The 25,415-nt window shown below is 40.8% G+C and overlaps 2 long non-coding RNA genes across 2 annotated transcripts; both read right to left on the bottom strand.

Annotated features, from left to right (window-relative positions):
* Window positions 1-302: 302 nt before the first annotated feature.
* LOC144588768 (uncharacterized) lies at window positions 303-12,802 on the bottom strand. The gene is made up of 2 exons (XR_013544458.1): window positions 5,017-12,802; window positions 303-3,308 (listed from the first exon to the last, which is right to left on the bottom strand). It is a non-coding gene; the product is annotated as an uncharacterized LOC144588768 (long non-coding RNA).
* A 721-nt stretch (window positions 12,803-13,523) lies between these two features.
* On the bottom strand, window positions 13,524-18,588 carry LOC144588767 (uncharacterized). Its single transcript, XR_013544457.1, has 2 exons — window positions 17,570-18,588; window positions 13,524-16,437 (listed from the first exon to the last, which is right to left on the bottom strand). It is a non-coding gene; the product is annotated as an uncharacterized LOC144588767 (long non-coding RNA).
* Window positions 18,589-25,415: the final 6,827 nt, after the last annotated feature.

The raw sequence follows: 25,415 nt of genomic DNA, 5'->3' as shown, positions 1-25,415 counted from the left end.
AGCATAAAAAAGAAAGATGTGCCGTGACAATGATGGTTGTGTTCAGAGGTTGGAATGGTTATCAGATAAAAGATGGAACAGCATTAAGACCCAAGCAAATTGATTTAAACTACAATGAATTCTGACTAAACACAAGGAAGAACTTTTTATTGATAGACAGCAGAAGATAGTGGAGGGTTGCAAACAAACATTGGATAGTCATCTATCGGTGATGCTTTACCTTTGGATTTCTGCAGTAGAAGGGAATGAGACTAGATCAGGGTGACAGACAGTGATCTCTCAGCAACTCTCTTTGAATATTGTGGAAAATTTCCCATGTCACTCTTCAGATACCCCCACATTTTGACCAGGTGATTTGTTTTTACATACAGTACTGTAATATCTTTCCACCCTAGAGGTGGGTTTGAGCTGATCATCCAAATGGAGTACAGTGGGGTCTCTACTTAAGAACTTAATCCGTATTGGAAGGTGGTTCTCAAGTGGAAAAGTTCTTATGTAGAATCTGCATTTCCCATAGGAATGCATTGAAAACCATTTAATCCGTATCTGCTCTTTTCCGTCCATAGAAACTAATGGGAAGCTGCTATTCCGCCTTCTGCCACTAGAGGGGGATATTTTTTTCTTTTTTTCTTAGGTCAGGGAACAGTGTTAAAAGCACTTCTGACGAAGCTAATTTTGAAGCAATGGACTGAAAACCAATTAATCCATTCTGGCTGTTTTTTTGTTATGTGGAGGTGCGTTCGTACATTGAAGCATTAGTTCCCATAGGAACTAATGCAAAGCTGGTTAATACGTACTCTACCACTAGGGGGAGAATTTTTTTTAACCTAAGTTGACCTAAGGTTAAAAAAAGAGCAGGAAAGGTTTTTTTCCTGTTCTTATCTAGGATTTCTGTTCTCAAGTAGAAGCAAAATTTAGCAAACGGAGCTGTTCTTAAGTAGAATTGTTCTTAAGTAGGGACGTTCTTAAGTAGAGACCCCACTGTAAAATGACTGGAACTGTGCAGGACTTCCAAAACTGGGCCCCTTTTGTGTATATATCTGACCTGTTCAAAGAGTGGTTGTTTAGAAATTAGGCAAATAACTAATTAAAAAGAAAGCAGGATCAAAGGTTTAAAAAAAGACGAATAGCAATAAATAGTAGGCCTGCAAATTGTGACCCTTTTTTCATTCCACAAACTAACCTTGAACACAGACATCAGATCCCTTTTAACAGGTCACCTGAGAAGAACGTACTAACTTCCATATGGGTTGGTTGTTCCCTGAGGAACCAGCTGATTGTGGAGGGAAATCTAGCCCTACTGATCCAGGATCAGAGTAAAACCGAGCTAGCAGAGCCAAGGGTGTGAGAGGCTATCTTTATTATATTCACTCACATCTCCGTAAAAATAAAAAATAATAAAAGGGAAGGATAGTATGTTGTAATTTCTGAGTTTATCAGGTCTCTTCTCCAAAGCTTGGAGTGGAGGATGAAATATTTTTTCCCCACAGAAGTCCCCCAAACAACCTTGACCTGATGGTCAAGCTCTCTCGCTTAAAGTGAGCTTCAAAATGGATGCTGAAACTTATTAGAATCAGCTCGAGATATCTGGTTTCACTTTGGGCCATGTAGATTGTATTGTCTTTCTCCAGTTCCACTATCTGGATAACCAGATAGTATGATAACCCAGAGTATAGGGGCGGTGGGGGGAAATCATACCCTAATTGACTTAATTCTGGTAGGAAATCTTCACTCAGAGCATGTATTTCCTGGCTTCCATTCAGGTTAATTGGCAGTCAGAAACAAGGAAGTAATTACTCCAGGAAAAGACTTCCTTAATCAATTAAGATACAGAAATACAGTTATTGCACCAAAATAAAATCTGTAAACTGTGTTTAACCATTAAATAAGATTAGGGGGGAAAAAAGGTGACGTAAAGATGAAATAGCCACGGAGAAGTAGGAAGAGCAGCTGGGAGGGTGTGCCACGGATTTCCAGTGGAGAACGGCACCACCGATATTCATGGTTTGGTTTTATTAAAACAAGAAATATTGAAGGGGGAAGAGCCGCAGGTGGTGTTGAAGCCAGAGTCCAAATATGAGATGGGATGGTTTTACATTTTGTGTATCGACTTGCAAGTTAGCGTCATAGTTTTCACCCAAATCCAACTCCCACTATTGTTTTTAATGGACTACCTGTGTCACATAAAACTTGCCCCTCATCCCAATCCTTGGCAATGTATTGGGAAGATAAAGCCAGCTCTTTTTCTCAGCTGCCACCTTTCAGCAGGCCTTAGCAGAAGGAGGTGTGAAAATGGAAAGCAAGGCAGTTCTACAGCCAGCCCTGCTGAGATACTACTTAATTCCCACCTCGTTCCGCTCAACCCTTTCCCCCTCCATTTGCGTCACATCTTTTTCAGGGGTGCCTCGCTGTCCAAGTAAGAGAGGATGTCCCCCAAAACTGATAGGGCAAACCTCCAAGCCGTGCTCATTCCACCCTAGGCATTTTGAAACCTGTGGATAGGGACTGCATATATGTTTATATGGAAGCAGCATAAATAGCCTGTTTTGACTAAGAAACAGGTTAAAAATACCTCAAATACATACATAGAATTAATAAATGGAATAACTCCATGAATCTTAAGATCCTCAGAAAAAGGATGGGATACATCTGTGGCAATCATTTTCTTCTCTCTTACTCCTGTTTCTTCAGCGGCTGCTGCTTGTCTTGATGAGTACATTTGCTCTTGGTTTGTACCCCATTATGTGCCATGTGTACAAGGGTACGGTGTATGTACAATTGTACTGTGCATGTGCAATTTTGGGCTGTCATTCAGAAGTTCTGGAGATGAGCTATGGTTTGGATCTACATCCATCTTGGTTCCAAATTTCAAAGGAGAGGTGTTCTATATATAGTATTACATCTATAGCTCTATCTGTAACTCTCTCTCTGTATTAATAGGACTACAGCACTAACAATTCCCCTGTCAACAGGGCGTTAGACTTCACACAAAGTAATTTTTCCAAGCTCTGCTTTATCTATTCTCTTTTGATTTTCTTTCCTTTATTAGTTGTACTTTGACCAACTTACAAATCACATGCACACGCAGAAGACAACACATTCCAATGCCCCTGCTCTTTTCCCCAAACCAATCCAGAAATGATTGACGTACGACTCTCACCCACTCCCCCAAATCATCTGAATCTGGAGTTTCAGTCTGAGATCTCCCATCAGCTCTCTTTGATTTCCCTAGGCACAGAGCCACAAGAACCAAGCATAGCCAGACAGCCGGTTGGACTTCAGTCAGACATTCAAAGGTGAAATCTTATCTGAAAAAAAACAGGAGGGGATGCAGATGGTGTCTACAGACTGTCCTAGTAATGCAGTCAAAGAGTTTAAGTAGGAAAAAGCCAGCCTAAATCCAGTCTGGAGAAGAAGGAGCATGAGGTCTGACATACAAGTTTTAGCAAGTAATAACAGGCTGTTTATAGGGGCGAGGATTCATAATCTACCATGCCCATTTGAAAAACCACCACCAGCAGCTAATTCTCAAGAACTCAGATTAATTTTGCATTAACCTGCAAATGTATGCAATGTGCAGCTAGCCTGTGTAGATCTTCAGTGTCCCAGCTGATATTGTCTTTCATAGAACGTTGACCCCAACAAGAACATTCCTAAGTGTTCTTGCCAATCCAGACGTTTTCTAGCAAAACAGTTTGTTAGGGTCATATACTTGCAACTGGCATCTGCTAAAAATTGATGCTGCTGTTATCACTGAAATAATCTGGTAATGGTCCACACCCTGGAAGAGTAAGCCTTTTGACCTATAGTTCCCCAAAATGGTCAACCTCTCAGCAACATCCCAGAATCTTTCAGTCAGCTCTCAGAATCGCTCCCCCCCTCCAGAAATAGTAACGCTGTCAAGCAGCATCCTGCTGCCCCCAAAAGTCAGATGGGAAAGCATGAAACATAGAGAATCATAGTATGGTACAGTGGTTAATGTGTTGGGCTAGAGTTTTGGAGATCATGATTCTAGTTCCCACTGAGGCATGAAGGCACGATGACGCTATGCCACCTTCTCTCTCTCTCTTGTTTAGCCTACCTCACAAGGTTGTTATGAAGATAAAATGGGGGGGGGGTTAGCAAAAAGGTATGTATGTTGTCGTTTGCTCAATGGAGAAAAAGATGAAATTTAAATATACCTAAAGGCCATAGACATCGTCACTGCTGCTCCTTACAAAAGCAGACTGCCCTTGAACACAGAGATTTTGCATAACTACCATGACTTGAAAGCAGACCTTCGGAATGTTAGTCCAGGAAAGTAGACTTCTCAAACTCTGTGGTAGCTTCTATGCATGGTATATAAAGAGTAGAGATGGGGCATTCATATTTGTATGCAAATATCCCTGTGCAGCTGGACTTAATGAGGGCCCAGCCCCTGGAGCCAGCCCGTTCACTTATGTGTCCCCAGTGGCATTATTGCTCATCTTTCCAATCGTTCCTGGAGCTCTGCGCTCTTCCTGCTCACCTGGCAGTGGGAAGGAGGACGAGTCACTGAGTTGCTAGCCGAGCAGGAAGAGAGCAGAGCTTCAGGAGTGATTGGAAGGAGAAGCAAGGATGCTGTCACTGCTGGATGTGTGAGTGGACAGGCCAGCTGCAGGGGCTGGCCCCTAAATCCAGCTGTGTGGGGATATTCATATACAAATACAAATCCCCCCATCTCTAATAAAGCGTTATCCCTACTTCTTTAGAATTAGTATAGATCTCCTTCCTTTTCATGGCTCCCAATATCCCAGCTTCTCTCCCTTAAAGTGAAACATTTCCCCATACGAAAGCCAGCAGGAAAATTTGTTCTTAACATTAATAAGAGCTTTATCAAATCATTGTAATTGCTGGTAATTCTCTAATCTGTCATGGCAGAAGATGAATGGGTACAGGTAAGTGCAACTGTAATGAGAGATTATTTATTCCCCAGTCTTTTAAGAAATAACACTTTAAAAAGGTAAAAACAAACAAATACAAATATAAAATTCTTACCAATCTGCTATAATTCTCACCAAGGCTGTTTTCTTTTTTAAAACTTCGGGAAAGACAGGTGGACATTTTCGTATTGGATATTTTCCACTGCTCTCTTCCCTACCATTTTGGCTTGCCAGAGGTTCTCTCCAATGATCATACAACTAAAATTAATGACACAAATACTGTAATGACAAATCAAGGGACTGATGTTTTTTTGACCTTGCTGAATTGTATCATTGCATTCCCATGTTCCTACAGTGTAGATGGTCTCAATGTAGACATAAGTATTCTCGAAGGCTTTCACGGCTGGAATCCGATGGTGGTTGTAGGTTTTTTGGGTTGTTTGGCCATGTTCTGGAGGTTTTTCTTCCTAATGTTTTGCCATTCTCTGTGGCTGGCATCTTCAGAAGACAGGAGTTAGAATTCTGTCTGGACGATGTGCAGAATGGCTTTGCACCAACAGTTTCTGGATGGCCATGCCACCTGAGTCTTTGGCGCTTGATGGTGCTCCAGAGGCTAGAAATATTCAGAGTTCACTGAATAATGGCATATTCAGATAGTTCTGAATATCTGAATTTGATACTTTCAAACTGATGTGATAATAATTCCTAATATTTGGAGTCCTATTACAGTGGTGCCTCAAGTTACAAACGTAATTGGTTCTGGAAGATGGTCATAATTTGAAATGGTTGTTAAGTCGAAGCACCATTCCCTGTTGAAATGCAATTAATCCGTTCCGGCCAAAGGAAAAAAACCACCAAAAAAATCACTGCAAGACTCATTGGAAACGCGATTAATCCGGCTGGGGGGGGGGAAGCAATCAAGCATGCACGACCCATTGGAAATGCACAGAAAACAAAGGGAGCACGTTGGAAATGCACAGAAAACAAAGGGAGAATGGCGGAAATGCGCAGAAAACAAACAGATCAGGTTAGAAATGCGAATAAAACAACAGAGCAGATCGGAAATGTACAGAAAACAAAGGGAGCATGTTGGAAATGCACAGAAAACAAAGGGAGCACGTCGGAAATGCACAGAAAACAAATGAAGCAGATCAGAAATGCAAAGAAAACAAACGAAGCAGATCAGAAATACACAGAAAGCAAACCAAAAAGCAAGGGAAGCATGCAAGACTCATCAGAAATGGGGGAAACCCCCCAAAAGCAACCAAACCCCCTAAGACCCATTGGGAATGGGGAAAAACACTTCAAAAAGCAACCAAACCCCCCAAGACCCATCGGAAATGGGGAAAACACCAAAAAAAGAAACAACCCCCCAAGACCCATCACAGCACAGAAACATAACCCCCCCACAGCCCAAAACCATGCTGCATAAACACCCAGAACAGTTTTTAAAAAGCATAAAGCAGCACCTTGCCTTACCAGGCAGCCTCCTCCGATTGTACACTCTCTAACTGCTGGGGCGAAAGAGCTACAAAGAAGCAGCCTTGTCGCTGCCTACAGTTAGCAATTTGAATTTCCTGCCTTTCCCCCCTGCCTTTTTCTGTTCGTAACTGGAAGCTCCAGCCACAAGTTGAAGCAAAATTTTGCGGCAGGAGTTGGTCGTAATTTGAAACAGTCATATGTCGGGATGTTCGTAAGTCAAGGCACCACTGTATTTCTATCAATTGGAAAGCTAAAGGCTAGATTTCTGCTTGCTAGAGGAAGAAGTGAAAGTGAAAACCATTTCTCAGGCAATCTGGAGTGATTTCTTGAGGAATGAAATTTAAAGATACTCTGGTACCAAGGGTACTGGGGGCAGAGAACTCAATGTCTCTTGACTGGGATTGCCATACGTTTCCCAAGAGAAAGGGGTCTGGGGTGAGAGCCAAAGCTATAAATCATCTATGTGTGCAATAATGAAACCTGGAAGCAGGCACACACACCAGATGGTATTTTTTTCCATATTGGTCCTTTCCAATGAAAAGGTAGGCATAGATACCTATAAATCTTCTGGGCATTGACTGTTAGGATATGCTCTGGTGCAAGCCTGCACTGCAGCAGTTTTTTCTCTGTCTTTTCCTGAACCCTCAACTTACATTTATATTCTCTACATCTTATTGTATATTTTTTACTTAATATAGTTAGGAATAAGGTTTATTATCAGTAGATTCATAGATTAATATGTTATAAATCAACAGAGAAACATTGTATTAAATTTGGGCCCTTTGGGATATATCAGGCAGGGAAATAACATTTTGTTGTATAAAGACATTTGGAAGATTAGAGAGAAGATAAAACCGAATTTGAAAATATTGGGTAGTTGACAGTTTTGCTCTGCTCTTTGCTAACTTTTCTTGACTGGCCTGCTAGTTACATTCTTAATCTCTCAGTCCTGTTAGAACAGTGTTTCTGCTTCTACTGGATTGGGCAAGCCTCCGTTCAATGGATTTTATCCTTAAATGCTGATACCAGACACCAGTTTTCTCAGTTCCCAGAAATGGGACAAATCAGCCATTATGTCCCACTAGGTGCTTGATTCCACTCTTATAGCATGTTTTCTCTCCTGAAATTGAACCACAGCAGCTTTTTACAAAGTACTGGACAAAATATTATGGTATTTCCTGCCTCCACAAATTCCCGCTACTTTTGCCAACAAGCTGGGAGTAACTGTAAAAGTTGGTGGGAGATTCAGAAAACCAAGCAATCTACTCTTTGGACGATACATATTCAAATGCTCTGTCTGCATCCACTTAATTCTGAAATGGAAACAATGGATGTCCCTGTTTAGCACTTATGTGTTGTTTTTATCTTATGACCAAGCATTTTGTTTGGCTTTTGAAAAGTGAGTTTTGCTGCCCAATTTTTTTTAAAGAAATCAGGAGGGTTTTTTTTTCTTTAAACAAAAACAAAAACAAAACAAAACAAAAATCCAGCTATATTGCAATGATTTCTTGGAAAGTTACATAAAAGCCTGGAACAAACAGTCCTCTCCTTCTAGTAGTATTGAAAAGCATTCCATCAGTTATAGATGGTAATTTAAATTCAGCACAGCAGTTCCTGTCACTAGAATGATATTTTAAAGCTGGTTTATTCATATTTGAACTCCCCCAGAGTTCCCACAATGCATTTCTATACCCTTCAGCCACCCTCAGAATGATTAGGAATTCTCCTCATTCTATTTCTCCCCTCTTTTTCCTTATCTTATGTACTTTGCACCTGAACACTGTTTATGCAAGCCGCCACCATTTCCTCCCTATTTTCTCACAGACAAGGAGGTAAAAGTTCACCTTTCATTGTCTGGCTGGGAGAAGTCCAGTTGGAAGACCTGGGAATTTAGTTCAGGACGGAATCTAAACATTGCACAAAGGCACTGTTTGACAAGTGCAGGAAAAGGCCTTGGCCATGGCAGCTGGATATTTCTCTTGGAAACCAACTGTGCTTCAGGGGTCAGGACCATCAGCACCATGCCATCTCAGTGATCTTTATAGTACAGTGGGGTCTTGACTTAAGAACGGCTTGAGTTAAGAACATTTTGACTTAAGAACCGCTCTCATAGGAAAATATTGACTTGACTTAAGTACTTAGATTTGAGTTAAGAACTGAAAAAAACCCACGTAGGAGGCAGGGAAAGTGCAAAATTTGAACTTTCAGTTAACTGTTGGCCAGTGAAAAGGGTGCCTGTCTGCTTCCTCACTCCTCCCAGCGTTTAGAGAGTGGATTGGGAGTCTTCATACTGCCTGGTACTGCCTGGACTGTATTTTCCCTGCCTTCCCTGAACCTTTCTTGACCTAAGAAAAAAAGAAACAAAATATCCCCCTCTAGTGGTCGAAGGCAGGATAGCAGCTTCCCATTAGTTTCTATGGACGGAAAAGAGCAGATACGGATCAAATGGTTTTCAATGCATTCCTATGGGAAATGCAGATTTGACTTGAAAACTTTTTGACTTGAGAACTGCCTTCCAATACGGATTAAGTTCTCAAGTCAAGACCCCACTGTACTCCAGACAAGATGGTGGTGATGACATAGAGTGGGGTTAAACTTTTCCAAACTTGGGACTTTGGGAAGACTACTGAACTTTTTTCTGGAATGCAAAAATCCTGTTTTTCTAAGAAATCTCTTTAGTTTGGAAAAAAAACCAGCCTGTGGGGTGAAGTCCACCTTCATTATCAGCCTGCTAGATGACCAGTTGCCATCCTCTGCATTTATTCAAATTTATCAAGTTGTACTTGAAGGGGGAAAACAACAGCTGAGGGATCTAGCCAAAATTCCCTCTCAGTTTCCTCTACTCTGGAATGAAGACCTCTGAAGATGCTCTCTTGCCAGCAGGGACTCTGGGAATGTTATTTATTTATCGAGCATTTGTTTTACTTTGCTCTACTGCTGAAAAGGTTCCCAGAGCAACTTACATAAGATCAGTAACAAACAAGGCAGGACCTGCCCCTCAGGCTTACAGTTTAGAAGATTTGACACAGACAGGAAAATAGCAGAGGTGTGCAGATTTGTGTTTTTGGACAGCAGCTCACAGAATTCCCCAGGCAGCAAAAACATAAACCCACATAGCTCTAGGAAAAAAGGATGGGATTAGGATAAAAAACAGAACAATGCAGGTACTCATTCTTAAAGTTATAAATAGGGCCGTGCACTACATTCAGAACAATGCCCAAATACTAACCTGATCTGGGCTATTTGTGTATTTCTGTGGTGACCATGGGAAAGAATAAAGAGCCCAGGAGTGTTCATGGCAACATGTCACTCCCCATGAATCCCTTCTGTGCAATCCAGTATTCTTGGGGTTCAAAATATTAAACATTTGAAAAGCAATGACTAAAAGTCAGGAAAAGGAAACAGAAAGTATTAATATCTTATAAAGAAGATGATGAGCTGGCACCAGTGGGGAAGGAGACTGATAATTTTGCCCCTCCAATGAAGCTCAAGAGCATCTCTGAGTGGGGTTCCTGGATTATATTCTCTTATATTCACCATGATATTGGGTTTTGCTGGTTTGTGAAGTGAATGATTTATATTGGTGTAGCATATTGCCTGGACTTTGCATTCTCAGATTTTCTTTTTTACATGTACTTCTCAACTTCATTATTATAACTTATTACACTACTAGGACTGAATGTCCATATATCTGCAGGTGAACGCTTGCATTCCTGCATGGATTTTGAGTGGTTAGGTTGGAATTCAGAATGTTAGGGCCTGTCTTTCTCCTCTTTCTTGGGTTTTTCTCCTCTTGTTGGGAGTGGTGATGCCACTGTAACCCAGCCAAAGAGTCAAACTCTTTCTATCTCCCAGTGGTTGCCCCCCACCATGTGTGGAAATGCACAAATGCTGGCATGGAGAAAGGCCATAAAGTGGTAGGAGGGTAAATCAGTTCTGTTTCATGCGCTCTTTTTTAGCGAATAGACGAGGGAGGCAATGCATAACCCTAGTAACGAAGTTGCAGTAATGACCAGGTTGAACAAAAGAAGCTGATGAAGGGAGGAATCTGAAGGCATCTCTTAGTGTATGCAATGTGGCCAGCTTCCCATCTCTTTCTATAGATAAAATCTGGATAAAATTGCTGAAATGTGTTATCATTTCTCTCTAAGAGTTTTAAAAATAATTTTAGTCGTGCATAATTCTATGGCTTCATAGAATAAAACAAGGTAAGTGGGAAAATGGCAGAAATGATTTCCTTCTCATTAGAGTGAAGCAAAAGATCCATGCATATTTTTGTTAATGTCTTGCAGTGCAGAAAACACAGCAAGACAGTAACTTAATTAACTTAATCTATTACAAGGCTCACATACCTTTGTGGATGCAGACTTCTTTCTCATCTCTACTATTTATGGGGCAAAGGAGATCACCAGACCTATAGGGAAATGTACTGTAATAGCAACCCCTGACTTTAGCAAGAAAGGATAGGGGTCAGAACAGGTCAGCATGCAATCAAATCTACCTCCCAAACCCAGGAACTGAAACTCTTAAACCAAGCTGGAACATTTTAACAGGTCAGTGGATTCCTTTAATGAGATATGGAAGGGTGTTGAGTATTTCACTGCTCATCTACTTGACCAAACCTTGGTGGGTGGGGTGCTTGTGGTCTGAGCCAGTAGAGAGTGCATCACTCCCAAAATTTGCAGGTGGGCACCTCCTTTATACTGGTTATGAGTCACCTAAGCCAAGAGGACACTCTCAATAGATAGCTTTCTACAACCTCCATTGACATCTCAACTGGCACTTGAAAGTAAAGACTTGTCACAGACATAAAATGGAGGATGAATAATTCAGATGTCTGGGCCTCCCTCAAGCTTTGTCATTCTCCATCTCTCCACACTCCCTGCCAGTTTGGATGTTAGTTTCCATGGATTTTCTTTCCCTGTGGAATGATTGACTGGTTATTAATGCTAATAGGAAATATGTGATGGACATACACAGAGTTATGGAACTGTATCTGAAGTTAGTTTTTCATTATTTCTACTTCAGGTGGAAATAAGAGTACCTGGGTCCTTGGTGTTTAAAAATCCCGGGGCAACCCCCATCTTGCCCAACATAAAAACAGAAACACCGACCACGCCCATCACAACACAAAACCAATCAAATAAACATTCATCATTTGTGCAATGCCAAAGAGGGTTTACAACACCAGGAATAAAGGCACAGTGCACCAGCAACTTCCAACTGCTCATGGCTCAGGAAAGCCACAGTAAAAACATTTATTGGAAAATGCCTAGAACATTTGAGCATCAGGACCTAGTATATTGCAGTGGGGAGTTAGTCAAGTTGCATGTCACAGTGATTTAGTTAAGTTAGGCATGACCACAAAGTCGTCTTGACCTGATTTCGCTGCCAAAGGGAACTCTGTAGGCCATGGCATGGATAGAGTGCTTTCTCTCAAGTTTATATTAAATATCTTATTACTGAAAGTGCCGTTATGAAAGTCATGATTCAGGTGCTCGATGAATCCATGTCTAGACGCTGCTCCTATTTCATGTTTCTATTATTTATTTGATCATCTCATTATCTTGCTCTTCTGGGTTTTAGGCTTGGTGTCAGCCTGAATTTCCTACCCACCTGCCTCTTCTCTTACTCACTCTTCTTCCCTACCTCCAAGCTGCTTTTCTTCTTCTATGTGCAGACAAAGCCGACTGATGAAGGCAGTTGCTTTCCTTGATCCCTTCCAAACAACACACCAGAGTGATTATCTTCAGGGAAAACAACTTTAGCTGGATCAATAGGAATTCACCTAGAATGGCCTCTGAGCCCTAAACAGCCTCAATGAGACTTACACACATCCAGTGCAGACTGAAGGGCTTACTGCATTTGATTTGTGACCAGCAATGAAATTTGCCCATATCAGAGCTGGCCAAAGTGTTCAGCCTAAGCCGTTTCATCTGTTTCAGGGGAACAAAAATAGCCTGCAAAAATCTGTGATAATCTTTGGGGAGGGGTGTTTGTCAGAAGTGTGCTGGTTTTCTGCACAGCTTGGAAAAAGTTAATATTTTGTATTCTCTCATCCGCCACACTGATTATGTTGCTAGGGAATCCGGGAATTGTAGTTAAAAAAAAAAGAATAAGTAACTTTCCCATGCTCTGCAGTTTTCTAGTGGAAAAGCTTACAGAAGAGGGCTTTGATTTTTTTTTTTAATGTATTCTTTGCCTTTTAACAAGGAGAAACAATTCCAAGGCTGCAATAGCCATGTGGTTCTATTGTGGCAGGAATAACAAAGCATCTTGGACCACCTTAAGGAGTAATATGTTTTATCTGACCTAAGGGGTTGTGGATTGCAACCCATTTCCTCAGATGCTTGAAGTGTTTCTTCAAGTGACAGATTATAATACACAAGCTTTTATTATTATTATTATTATTATTATTATTATTATTATTATTATTATTATTATTATTATTATTATTATTATTATTATTATTATTATTATTATTATTATCCCAAGCCTCAGAACAAACCCAATGCTCACCAGCCCCAACAGGCACCGCCACTGGGCTGAGGGTCGCCTCTGAAACAATCTTCCTCTGTAGATTCATGCGGTCCCTTCGTTAGGTATCTTTAAAAAAACAATTAAAAACATGGATGTTCACGCAGGCCTTCCCTCCAGCAAATATTTGATTCTTTTTTTTCCCCCTTCCATCTTGAAGAATCTGTTATCTGACGTAATAATTTCTTTGTGTTAATATTTTACATGTAATTTTATGCATTTATTTGGAAGCCGCCTAGAGTGGTCGTAAGACCAGATAGGTGGGATATAAATAAAATAAATAAATAAAAAATGCTGTAAACCCAAGCCACCACAGTGGCGCCCCCTGGCAGCAGCAGCCCTGGAGGAAGTGGCACCAGGTACATTTAAAGAAGGGGAAGGAGAATGGAAATAAATAAATAACTATGAATAAAATAAATGATGGTAATGGAATAAATGTAGATTGTTCTTGAAAAAAAAATCCCCCGAAAATAAGCCCTAATGCATTTTTAAAGCAAAAAATAGTATAAGACCCTATCTTATTTTCGGGGAAACACGGTAGAACTGCAGAATTGGAAGGGACCCTATGCATCATCAAGTCTAGCCCCTGTCAGAGAGTGCAGTGGGGAATCAAACTCCCAACCTCTGGCCTCTGAGCTATCCAGCAGTTCTTTGGTGGATAACTGCTGGACAATTTGGTGGAGGGGTTAACGGACATTGCAGCTCACAAACTGTCTTTGAGGAATGGTGCTCTCAAGTCAACAACTTACCTATAAGTGAGGGAGGGGGGAGATTATAATCAGTGGGATCCGTTCAAGTGCAAGAAGTATAGACAGCAATCATTACATGAACAGCTGCTATTTTTTTTTGAGATGAGCATTGCATTTGGACAAATGTATGATTATGAAACAAACTGGGATATTTGTTCATCTCCAGGGCAAGCCTTCTCAGCAGAGACCTGAGAGGCTTTAAAAACGGTGGAGTGATAAATTTACGGTGGTGTCCTAATCTTAAATCCAGCATAGTGTGTGGCAAAATTCTCATCTGAAACGTGGTGTGTAGGTTTCTTGGTTTAGGTTTGTTTTTTGTTTTTTTTAACCCGAGGTGCGCACCTTCACAGTGGTTAATGGGCCAGATCCCACCCATGGGGAACTCACTGCAGGCTGCTATCAAAATTTGGTAGCAAATGGCAAAAACCCTCAATAAAATGATCAGTTCCTGCTTGATTTAAGGGCCTCCCCAGGTTTTTGATGCGTTTTGGTGGCATATGCAGTTTGTAGGGCCCTCAGGATTGCAAAACCTCCCTGGATGAGATGGGCTACATCAGGGTCGAGAACTGTATGCTGCTTACTCTTCCTTAGACAAAGTATTTCCATGTTTGACGGGATGGGGAAGAGAGAGGCTGAGAATAATGGATCCTACATTCCACTGACCGCCGAAGAATTGATGCCTTTGAATTGTGGTGCTAGAGGAGGCTCTTGAGAGTCCCCTGGACTGCAAGGAGAAGAAACCTATCCATTCTAAAGGAAATCAACCCTGAGTGCTCACTGGAAGGACAGACCCTGAAGCTGAGCCTTCAATACTTTGGCCATCTCATGAGAAGAGAAGACTCATTGGAAAAGACCTTGATGTTAGGAAAGTGTGATGGCAAGAGGAGAAGGGGACGACAGAGGATGAGATGGCTGGACAGTGTCTGCGAAGCAACCAACATGAAATTGACACAACTACGGGAGGCAGTGGAAGATAGGAGGGCCTGGCGTGCTCTGGGCTCACGAAGAGTCGGACACGACTAAACGACTAAACAACAACGACGTTCCACTTTCCATGTTACACGCATTAGAAAGCTGGAAATATTGCTCATTTGCATGTTGATCTCTGGGCTTGTGGACTCTGTCTCACCACCTTTCTCCCCTAGCTTGTCTGTGAGATGTTCCAAAGATTTGGCTTCCATTTTGGACAAGCACGGACTGTAGTGTCGCGTCATTTTTTTTGGTGTGTTATCAAGTTGCTCTTGACTTATAGTAACCACATTGCCCAAATCTTGGTAACTCAAGTGGGTTCACCTCTCTCATATTTGGACTTCTTTTCCTGCTCGCTTGACATTTTCCCTGTATTATTGTCTTCTCGTTATGTGCCCAAGGTATGATTAGATTAGATTAGATTAGATTAGATGATAGCTTCAGGTTAGTCATTAATTATCTAGTGAGAATTCATGTATGTTTGTGAGAGAAGTGGAAACTACTGGCTTTGTTCACTCAGGCACACTGCCTTGAATGCTTAACTGTTTAAAGTCTGGGTACTAATCCCTGTGTATTTGACCATATTATTGCTGAATTAGCACTGCCATTGATTTTGTTCAGAAAAATTCCTGATCTTTTTCACAGATGTGGACACAGCATGGTTGTCCTCCTTATTGGACATAATCGTTCCTCTCAAATTTCATAGTACACATGGGTGAAAATTTTGGCTGAACTTGTTTTTGAAGAATTTACCAACATTTGAAAATCACATCTGGACTGGAAAAGACCTTGAGTTTCAGAATTTTTCTGATATGGGGAGAGAGAAACTGAGAGATTTCCTCTTCCTCATTATATAACACATTATATTGTTCTCAGCTTTCTTCTTTTTTCGGCCAAGCACCTGACATTACCTGACAGAGAGCGAGATAGAATCGCTAATTTCCACTTAGTTAAAAGCATGGCTCATGATTTCAAAACTTCCCTGCCTGGACTGGGGGAGACTGGGAGGGGGAATTGGTTAGAAGAATCAACAAAAATTAAAAAGAACACCCTGTCCTTTCAGTCATATTGTGGATTTTATTTAAGCTCTGTATTCTCATATTTTCATTCTCTTATTTACGTGGTGATTGTTCCTCCACTCTAACACTAGCAGGCATCAAGAAAAGGTGAAAACAAGAGTCCCTGACTGGGTTCCCAGATACACAATCTAGGTTTCAAAACAACACCGAGAACACAAAATAATAACCCCTTGAGTTTAATGAAATAAAGAAGCTGCATTTAATAACTTGCCTCTTTGGCTTTTTAACAAATGTTGAATACAGAGTGTTCTGATTTATGGGGAGACAGTTCCATGTAAAATGATTTTTTTGAAAAAAGAAAGAAAGAAAGAAACCAAGAATGAAGGATGTCTCATCTTCTGCTTCTTGATCAGTGAATCCATTTCAGGCCAGGCACAGTTTCATAATGATTCTTTTTTAACCATGGAGTCGGCACAAAGCTTTTTGATTGTAAAAGCTTTTGTTTTGACTCTGCTGTGGCAATGTTTGGTCTTTGAGAAACAGAACAAAAGCCAACTTGTTTCTGAAAAGCTTTTTCCATTTCATTTCATTCTGGAGGTCCTCAGAATCAGGGACAATCAACTTCTGCATCCTCAGTAATCACACAATTCTTCAGAAACCAGACCGTGGGCTTCGGTATTCGGTATTGTAACTGTGTTCCTGGATGGCCTAATCTTCCATTGAAGTGGCACCATCAAGAATTCGGGGTATAAGTTTTCTTTTCTTTCTTTTTTTCTTCTTCTACAGAAAACACAGAAAACCTTGGGTTTTCGGTTGAATACGCAAGAATACTTGGAGAATATTTTTCTATTCCAGCACTATTTTTGAAAATAAATTGGTTAATTAAAATAAAAAAATTAAATCCCTGAAAGTATTGTTTGTGCAAAACTATGTGGTTTTTTGCACAAATGCACAAAAGGTTTTTAATGCAAGCTTTTGTGCCCGTTTTTATTGTGATAATGTCGCTGTTGATGCTGACATTTTTGCCCTCATGCAGCAGTGAAAAATCTTGCAACGACAGACTTATTTTTTCTTTTGGATTGAGTCTCAGTAATTTGAGATGTCTTTTCTCATTGAAGATTAGAAAACTCACAAGAAATCCTTATGGCATTATCAGAAAGTCTGAGACTGTGATGTATGGAGCACATGAGCTTGAAAACATAGATGTGCGAAGGGTGGTTGATCACACACACACATACACTTTTATTCTAGAACTGCCTTCCTTAGCTGGGTACCTCCAGATGTTCTGGAATACAACCATTAACCATACAAGCATTCATAACAAATGATCAGAAATTCTGGGAATTATAATTCAAAATTGAAGTTTCAGGAAATTGCTATGTTTCCTTGCATTTCTAGGCAGAGAAACAAAATTCAAGACAATCAGTACCTCAGCAGCAGAAAGTCTGATTTTATGGTGCATGGTGGCTTTAAATGCATGCCTTCTTTTCCCCACACCTAGATGGTGGAAGGGTTTACTGGATCAACACAAAGGATTTGTGTGTCTTTTGCACACCAGAATATTTGTTCAGATGGTAGGGCAGGACGTACACATTGTCCCACCAGCTCCATCACACAGCATACCTACTGTTTTGTAACTGCTCTAGAAGGCCTGCCTCCCTATGATGTCACAAGGACCCACTTCCTTTTTGGAAGATTTGGCCCTAAAATCTTTAAAAATGGAAAGCTGCTAACTTGGAAACTCTAGATATGAATGTTCAACTGATAAAAGAAGGAAAGTAGGGAAGATAGAGGGAAGTGGCTTTGAAAAGGTGCCGGAGGGCCCTGCTCTGACGTCCATCGCACTGATCTTCATCTCCTGCCTAGCATCTCTGCATCGAGAAACAAACACAATTTACAAGCAAAGACTTACTTTCCATACCATGTTCTGTGCAAGATCAATGTGTGTAGCGTACAGCGATGGGATGCTTCCGTCTCCTCCTCTTTTCTGTGTCCTCTTGTTTCACTTTGTCCTTGATGTCTGCTAGTGCTAAAAGTGAACTAGCAAGTATCACATAAGCAAAAGAATGAAAATAGCGATTACGGGGTTAAACAAAAGATCTCCCACCTTCTGGTTTACAGATCCTGGCAGGACTGAGAGCTAAGGAGGTGGTTCAGAAGCCACCTATACACCTTGGGAGGTTGGCAGCCATTTCTGTTCTTTCCAGAATTTTTCAGGGGATAGAAAGATGTTAAAATATAGATGATGTCTTATTAGATTGACACATTTAGTCAGCTGTGTTGCTGACTTCAGAGTTCTTGCCAAAGTCTGGGCATGTTGAACAAAATCATGACTTTGAGATTTACCTTGCAGAGCTGCCTTTGAAGGAACTGAGAGAAGCAGGCTGTGTACACGGGATGCAGCCCACGTCTTCAGTGCTTTGGTTTCTGTGTTATGTAATTAGAGCAGTTTGATATAACCGCCATGTTTCCATCCCGTGGAATACTAGGATGCATTACTAAGGCACTTAGAATACTCTGCAAGAAAGCTAAGCTCTAATGTGGGGATGTGCACAGTGAACATTTCTGTGTTTCTTTTAATTTGGGGTTGGGATTTTTTCGGGGGGGGGGCCTCTTTCATTTTTGTATTTTTTGTACACTGATCCTTTCACGATACGCAAAAGGGAAAACCTCTTTCAGGTCATTGGTTTTGTGTTTCCCCATTTCTGCTTTCCATATCTATCTATCTATCTATCTATCTATCTATCTATCTATCTATCTATCTATCTATCTATCTATCTATCTATCTATCTATCTATCTATCTATCTATCTATCTATCTATCTATCTATCTATCTATCTATCTATCTGTCTGTCTGTCTGTCTGCCTGCCTGCCTGCCTGCCTGCCTGCCTGCCTGCCTGCCTGCCTGCCTGCCTGCCTGCCTGCCTGCCTGCCTGTCTGTCTGTCTCTGTCTATCTGCCTGCCTGCCTGCCTGCCTGCCTGCCTGCCTGCCTGCCTGCCTGCCTGCCTGCCTGCCTGTCTGTCTGTCTGCCTGCCTGCCTGCCTGTCTAAATTGATAACCTCGAGACCTGTGATAGCTTCAAGTACAAAATCATCATCATCATCATGCACTACATCCAAAAAGTGATGTGGACAGATTCTATTTACCACAAAAAATGGAGGTTGTGGTTTACTGAAAATGCAGCAGGTAGTAAAGGAGGAAAAAAGAAAACTTAAATGGTTATATCAGTATAGGCAGAGAAAAATTACTTAAGGTGGTGAAAATAGAGTGTATTTTGAAAACCACAGAAACAAAGCCTCAATATAAGAAACCATGATTTGAAAATAAATTAAACATCTGGAAAAATAAACCACTACATGGACAACACCTGAAAAATATTGATGGAAAGCATGATCGTAATTCAACATGGGCATGACTAAAACTGGGGACCCTCAAGAAAGAAACGGAAGGCTTGACTTTTGCTGCACAAGAAGAAGCACTCCAAACCAACATGATGCTAAGATCAAAGGAATTAGTGCTAATAGCAAATGTTGACTGCCCAGAAAAAGATGAAACTGTGTCACACCTCATCCGTGAATGTCCAAAGATTGCACAAAGAGATTACAAAATTAAACATGATAGAGTGGCAAAATTTTTAAGTCCCAACTAAAAACTTGGATGTTTAAGCAGGCCTTCCCTCCAGCTAATACTGTACTTAATTTCTTCTTTCTTCACTTATCCTTTGTTATGTTTCCATCTTGAAAAATTTGTTTATTGTTTGTTGTTTTACAATTTTTAATTTGGTATATGTAGATGTTGTTTTTTATCTGTCTGGAAGCCGGCTAGAGTGGTCGCAATGACCAGATAGGTGGTGTATAAAATAAATAAATAAATAAATAAAATTAGTGCACTGGTCATTATGCAAATATATACATATAAAACCAATAGGGAGGGGGAAAAATCCTGAAGAAGCAGCGTAGTATGGTGGTCAGTCTGTTGGATTAGGTACTAGGGACACCTGTCTGTGGGCCCTCACTTGGCCAGACTGCTCATTGGTTGATCTTGGGCTTAGTGGACACTCTTAGTCTGATCTACCTCAAATGGTTGTCGTGACATCAAAGTGTATGCCACTTTGAGCTCACTGCAGAAAAGAGAAAATATGCAAATACAAGAATAGTAAGTAAGATAATGGCTATCTGGAGCAACAGCATGGTGATCCTCCTGTCTATGGGGATCTGCAACCTGCAGCACTTGCCATGTGAGCTGAATGTTTTATACTGGTGCTTCTTAACCTTGGGTAACCCAGATGCTATTGGACTGCAATTCCCATAAGCCTTCATCAACAGCGGTGCTGGCCAGGATGTCTGGGATTTGCAGTCCAAGAACATTTGGGTTACCCAAGGATGGGAACCAGTGCATTACACCATCAAACAGAAGATCCATCTTAGGCTTTTATCAGGGATGTTGAGAAGTCTCTGGGACCGAGTCCCAAGTCCCAGAGGGACTTGACGATGCAACTTGCACAAACGAGTCAGAGTCCTGAGTTGAGTCCTGAGTCCCCCCCTCAATCCTTGAATTGAGTCCATGTCAATTCATCCATCAATGTGAGTCCCCGTTCCTGGATTTTATTAATAAGAATGGAAGGAAACTCCTGCTGGAGGTGACCAAAGTTGTGCTTAATTTACATTCTGTTCCCTGCATTGGCTATGTAGATGCCTCTGGGAAACCTAGAAACTCATTCTGCTCAGCATATGGTAAGACTTACAGGAGGAGCTGGAGAAGGGATTTTAATTTCCTTAGAGCACAAGTATTGTGGGGCAAGGAAGCCTGGGGTCTGCGTTGTCTCCAAAATGGAGCTCATGGTAAAGATTTCTAGAGAGTCTACAAAGTTGTTTTGTTTGTTGCAGCTCTTTGTGTTGCATTAATGTGACTTGTCACCGTAACAATATTTAATTCTGTGCCTGTGGCTTAATTCTCCTACCAGAGAATTCTCCTATTTGCTCCTTCTTGGCTTTTTGTTCCGGAATTACTATTCTTTCTATCAATGAATCGTGACTACTGGCTTTGACAAATACGGTAAAGCAAAACCCTCTGTGTGTAAAATAAAGCATGGAATGCAGAGAATCTTTACTTTGGTTCCTTTCAAAGGAAACTGGGAACAAAAAATTCAGAAACACTGGGCAAAGAAACTCAACCTGATTAACCTTTGCAAGGACCATCAGGGATTTGATGCTTTGAAAACCGGTTTCAGCTGCTGGCCATTTAATAATATGTGATAAGAAGTAATTTTAATATTTTACATTACTATGGATCAGATCACAAGGCAAATTCTTATCTCTTGCTCTTACATAATTATCCCTCCAGGCATGCAACTGTTTGCAGTGCTAGGTGCCTCAGACATCAAACATGTGAACAAAGCTAAGCTGGCTCCCTGTCAACCAATTAACCGAAAAAAGAAAAAGAAAGGGGCAAAAAGCAAGCTAAATTGCCTAATGTGGATTGAGAGAATACTTGTGTAAGAATAAACGGTAAATCTTTTCCTGTTATGGGTGTCTCACCTAGTGAGGACTGTGCCCCAGCATCCTGAGCGGATGGGGCACATAAAGTATATAAACAAGCAGAGAACCCCATGTGCTCAGAGGACAGAAAAATAAGCTGGGGAAAAAAACCCACGCCAGTGTAGCTTGGATCTAATTACGTTCAGTGGCTCTCTCCTTCCCCTTCTCCGCCGTGTCTAACATCAGCCACATATCTTGAAAAGTGAGAATTCAGTAAATGCATTATCTTTGCAATTTTCTTCTCATTACTCATTTTATATTATGCAGAAGCATGACTAAAGTTGTCATAACAACTCCTTCTGCATAGGTGTCTGTATGTCTAATTCTACAGACCCATGTCAGAGTTGAAGATGGGGCAGGGAGGAAAGCATAGGCTCTCCCTCTTCCTTGTTCCATCTGTCTTGGTTGTGCAATCTGACAGAACTGCTCTGCTCCTGAATAGGTGCAGCACAGTTGACCCATGGCCTCTACGACCATGTGCTTGAGATGGCAGCCCCAGTGAGGCAGTGAGCCTGAAACCATGGAGGGTTGCGGGATATAATCTCTACACCCATTGCACCTGATCATAAGGTTACTTCATCCTAAAAGGTCTGCAAAGGCTCTTACAGGATTTTTATGGCTAGAAGAATTCCCGGAGAATCTCTGCAACTCTCCATGGTGAACACATCAAGGTTCAATGTCAGCTCTTCTTTGTCTGGGAAAGTGGATTTGTTCATGAAAGGTTCCATTAAAATATAGCAGTTAGTCTTCAAGGTACCACCATGTTTTTGTCTTTTGCATTTTTAAATTTCCTTTTGATCTTGACTGACAAAAACACCTGGGGACCCATGGTTGGGAACTACGGGAGTAGACCAAAAGGTCCATCCTGCTTTCATAGGTGGTCAATGCCTGTGGGAACAGATGCCTCTCAAAAGCTCACAAGTAGGATATTCAGATCATAGATCTTCCCTGCTGATGCTCTTCAACATCTTGGGGTTCAGTGGCAGGATGGAGAGGAGAGGTTCTAAAGAGAGGTCATGAGCAACAGCTAATTTCATGAATTTGTTCACTCCTTTTTTTGGTTTTCCACTGCCTTCTCTGCCATACTTCCTTTCCTAACCCACTGTTAAATTTGCCTCCTGCAACTTAAATTTTGTTTTAAATCTTAAGAGGAACAAGAGCATCTCTCTCTTTCTTCCCCCTTTGCTTCTGGTCATTCCAGTATGTGCAGATTGTGACATAGACACTCTTCTTGAGCTGTGGGTGACCGAAACCTTGCCATAAGAAGAAGAAAAGTCATGCTTCTGCATAATATGAATCAACCAAAACTGAAGCAGCCTCTTCTCAGCCTCTCTTCTGGTCTTTTGGGACTGCGTGTCCAAGTTATTTATGACATCAAATTATTGTTCAAGGACAAAAAAATTGAGTCACCAAGATATGTAAGATTCTGGGCCAGGAGGTGGGAATTAATCCCAGGGGATGATGGCAGACTTTCACAGAAGTTTTAGAGAGGAATGTGACCCCCCCAATGCTCTCTCCTGTGACTCCCCTAACCTAGTTATTGTGGAGTGCATCCTCCTCAATGTATAAAATATTTCATCACCAAAGATGATCAATTGTTCCTGCAGGCTTGAAGATAAGCAAAACTATTCATCATCACAACTGATTTAATCATAGCAAACAACTGCTGTTCTCTCTCTGTGTGGGGGCTCTGGTTGAATTAGAACTCACCATGTGGCCCAGCCCCTAAATGTATTCATATTACTAGGCAGACTATGTCTAGCTTATGCAAAGTGGTAAAAAAAACCCACAATGTGTCTAAACCATAGAAAGGGAGGGGAGGTGGGTAGGAATGAACCTTTGGATTTCATTTCTAGAAACGGGTTTCTAGAAATATGTCCAATGCCATCTTGACTGAGGTATTCTGGATGTTATCGTTCAAAAAAAGAACACTTCTCCCTTGTTTGTTGAACAAACACGGGGAGGGAACTTAAATGTTTACTTTCATGTAGCGAAGGAGTTTTAGTGTGTTAGGGAAGCTGAAAGCATTATTATTAGGAGCTAAACTCTTACAAGTCTAGACTCCTAGAAGGGTCATCCAAGGCTGAACGGTCAAGATTGATACACCAGATTAAGATGCACTCCCCCTCTTCAGGAATTAATGGCCACAGCAGGTGATGAGAATTCCTCATTCCAGCAGTGACAGAGTAAACAAATCCTTGAAGGACAGCCTTCAATAGCAGCAGCAATAGCAGAAGGTGCCTCAGTTCAAAGATCTTTCACAAACAATGCCAATGGCGCTAAAACTTGTTAGAGCTGTGCAGAAGCTGGCAACGGTAAAAGATTTCTGAGCATTTGATACCTCAAAAACCTTATGATAAGACAATCCAAAATAAAGCAAGAGGTAGTATTGGAAGATGACGCTCTTAGATCAGGAGGCACTCAGTCAGCTATTGGAAAAAGCTAAGGTAAGTAAGTGTAGAGCTGTTGCTAAAAGAACATTTAACTGCTGATGTGCATAGAGGCAAAAGAAAATCTGTTGCTGCACAAGGCATATAAATGGAACATGGGTCATCAGAAATATGAATTAAAGTAAGATAAAAATAATAATTCCCAGTGTGGTGTAATGGATAGAGTGACAGACTAGGACTTTTGAGAACACTCATGGGTGGTGGTTGTTGATGTTGTTTAGTCATTAAGTTGCGTCTGACTCTTCGTGACCCCATGGACCAGAGCACGCCAGTCCCTCCTGTCTTCCACTGCATCCCGGAGTTGGGTCAAGTTCATGTTGGTAGCTTCAATGACACTGTCCAACCATCTTGTCATGGGTAGTGGTGGAATTGGTTAAAATACTCCTTAAACGTCTCACTTACCTTAAAAGCCATACTGTATTAGGGTCACTATAACTCGGTTCCAACTTGACAGCACAGAACACACACACACACACACACACACACACACACACACACACACACACACACACACACACACACACACACACACACACACACACACACACACACACACACACACACACACACACAAAAGAAATGAAATGTTCAAACGTTATTTGCTTCTTGCAAGCAAGCTAAAGTGGACTGGAATAGGATGTTTTCAATCAGATGTTTACAGATTATTCTGTTCTGGAAAGTATCTCAGTTCAGCTCAGAAGAAACAGTTTGACTCTTAACAATGAGAAACAATGCAGTACAAACAGTAAGAGGCAATAATACAATTCTGAACAAACTCCTGGAATACCTATTGACATAATTATTATTCAGGTCTATGTTCCAGATGCTGAAGAAGAAGAAGAAACAGAAAGTTTTTTTTTTTGCAAGTGTTTAGGAAGAAATTAGTCGTATTCCGAAACAGGGTGTGCTGATAATCATGGGTGATTTGACAGCAAAAGTAGAAAATATAGCAGGGCCAAACATTGTTGGAGGATTTGGCTAAAGAGAAAAATGAAGCAAGAAAGCCACTCAGAATTTTGTGATGCTTTGTTCATTATAAATACATACTTCAGAGAATCTAATGGACAATTGTACACATAGAGATCACCAGATAGCCAATACAGACTATACAATGGGAATTGGAAGAGAGAGGACTTTTATTATTACTAGAAAAAACAAGATCGGCATAGACACAAACACTGAAGTCTTAATAAAAAAAAAATAGAATGAAGCCACAGAAGAAAAATAACACACTCATGGTGTCAGAATAGCAATTAAATAACATTCCTTAAGAATTTAAAGATAATCTAAAGAAGAGCTTTGTACCACTAAACTCGATTGACCATGAACTAGAAGAACTGTGGCTTGAAACCAGAAATATTATCAGTGAATGACACAAAATAGCAACTCTGGTAGCCAAAAGAACACAAAGGCCTCATAACTGATACTCTGGACAAAAGTCTACTGCTGGGACAGAATAGGGAGAAATCAAATGGTTTCCAGTTGGCAAAGATATCTCCCTAGCTCATCAATCTCTATTTACCCCAAAAGCTGAATTAGATTCAGATGAAGGAGGGATGAAATTTGGTGGAAGAAGTGTCAACAATGTAAGATATGCAGATGACACCATACTACTAGCAAACGATAGTAATAACTCGAAATGACTATGGATGAAGGTTAAAGAAGAAAGTGCAATAACAGCATTATAACTGAGCATTAAGACAAAAATTATATATAACAACTATATAACAGTAAGGCTGACAATAAAAAATTGGATCATTAAAGATCTT

This window comes from Pogona vitticeps, chromosome 4, assembly GCF_051106095.1.
Source record: "Pogona vitticeps strain Pit_001003342236 chromosome 4, PviZW2.1, whole genome shotgun sequence".
NCBI classification, from domain to species: Eukaryota; Metazoa; Chordata; class Lepidosauria; order Squamata; family Agamidae; genus Pogona; species Pogona vitticeps.
The sequence above is the reverse complement of the archived record's forward strand: the minus strand, read 5'-3'. Positions and strand labels throughout refer to the sequence as shown.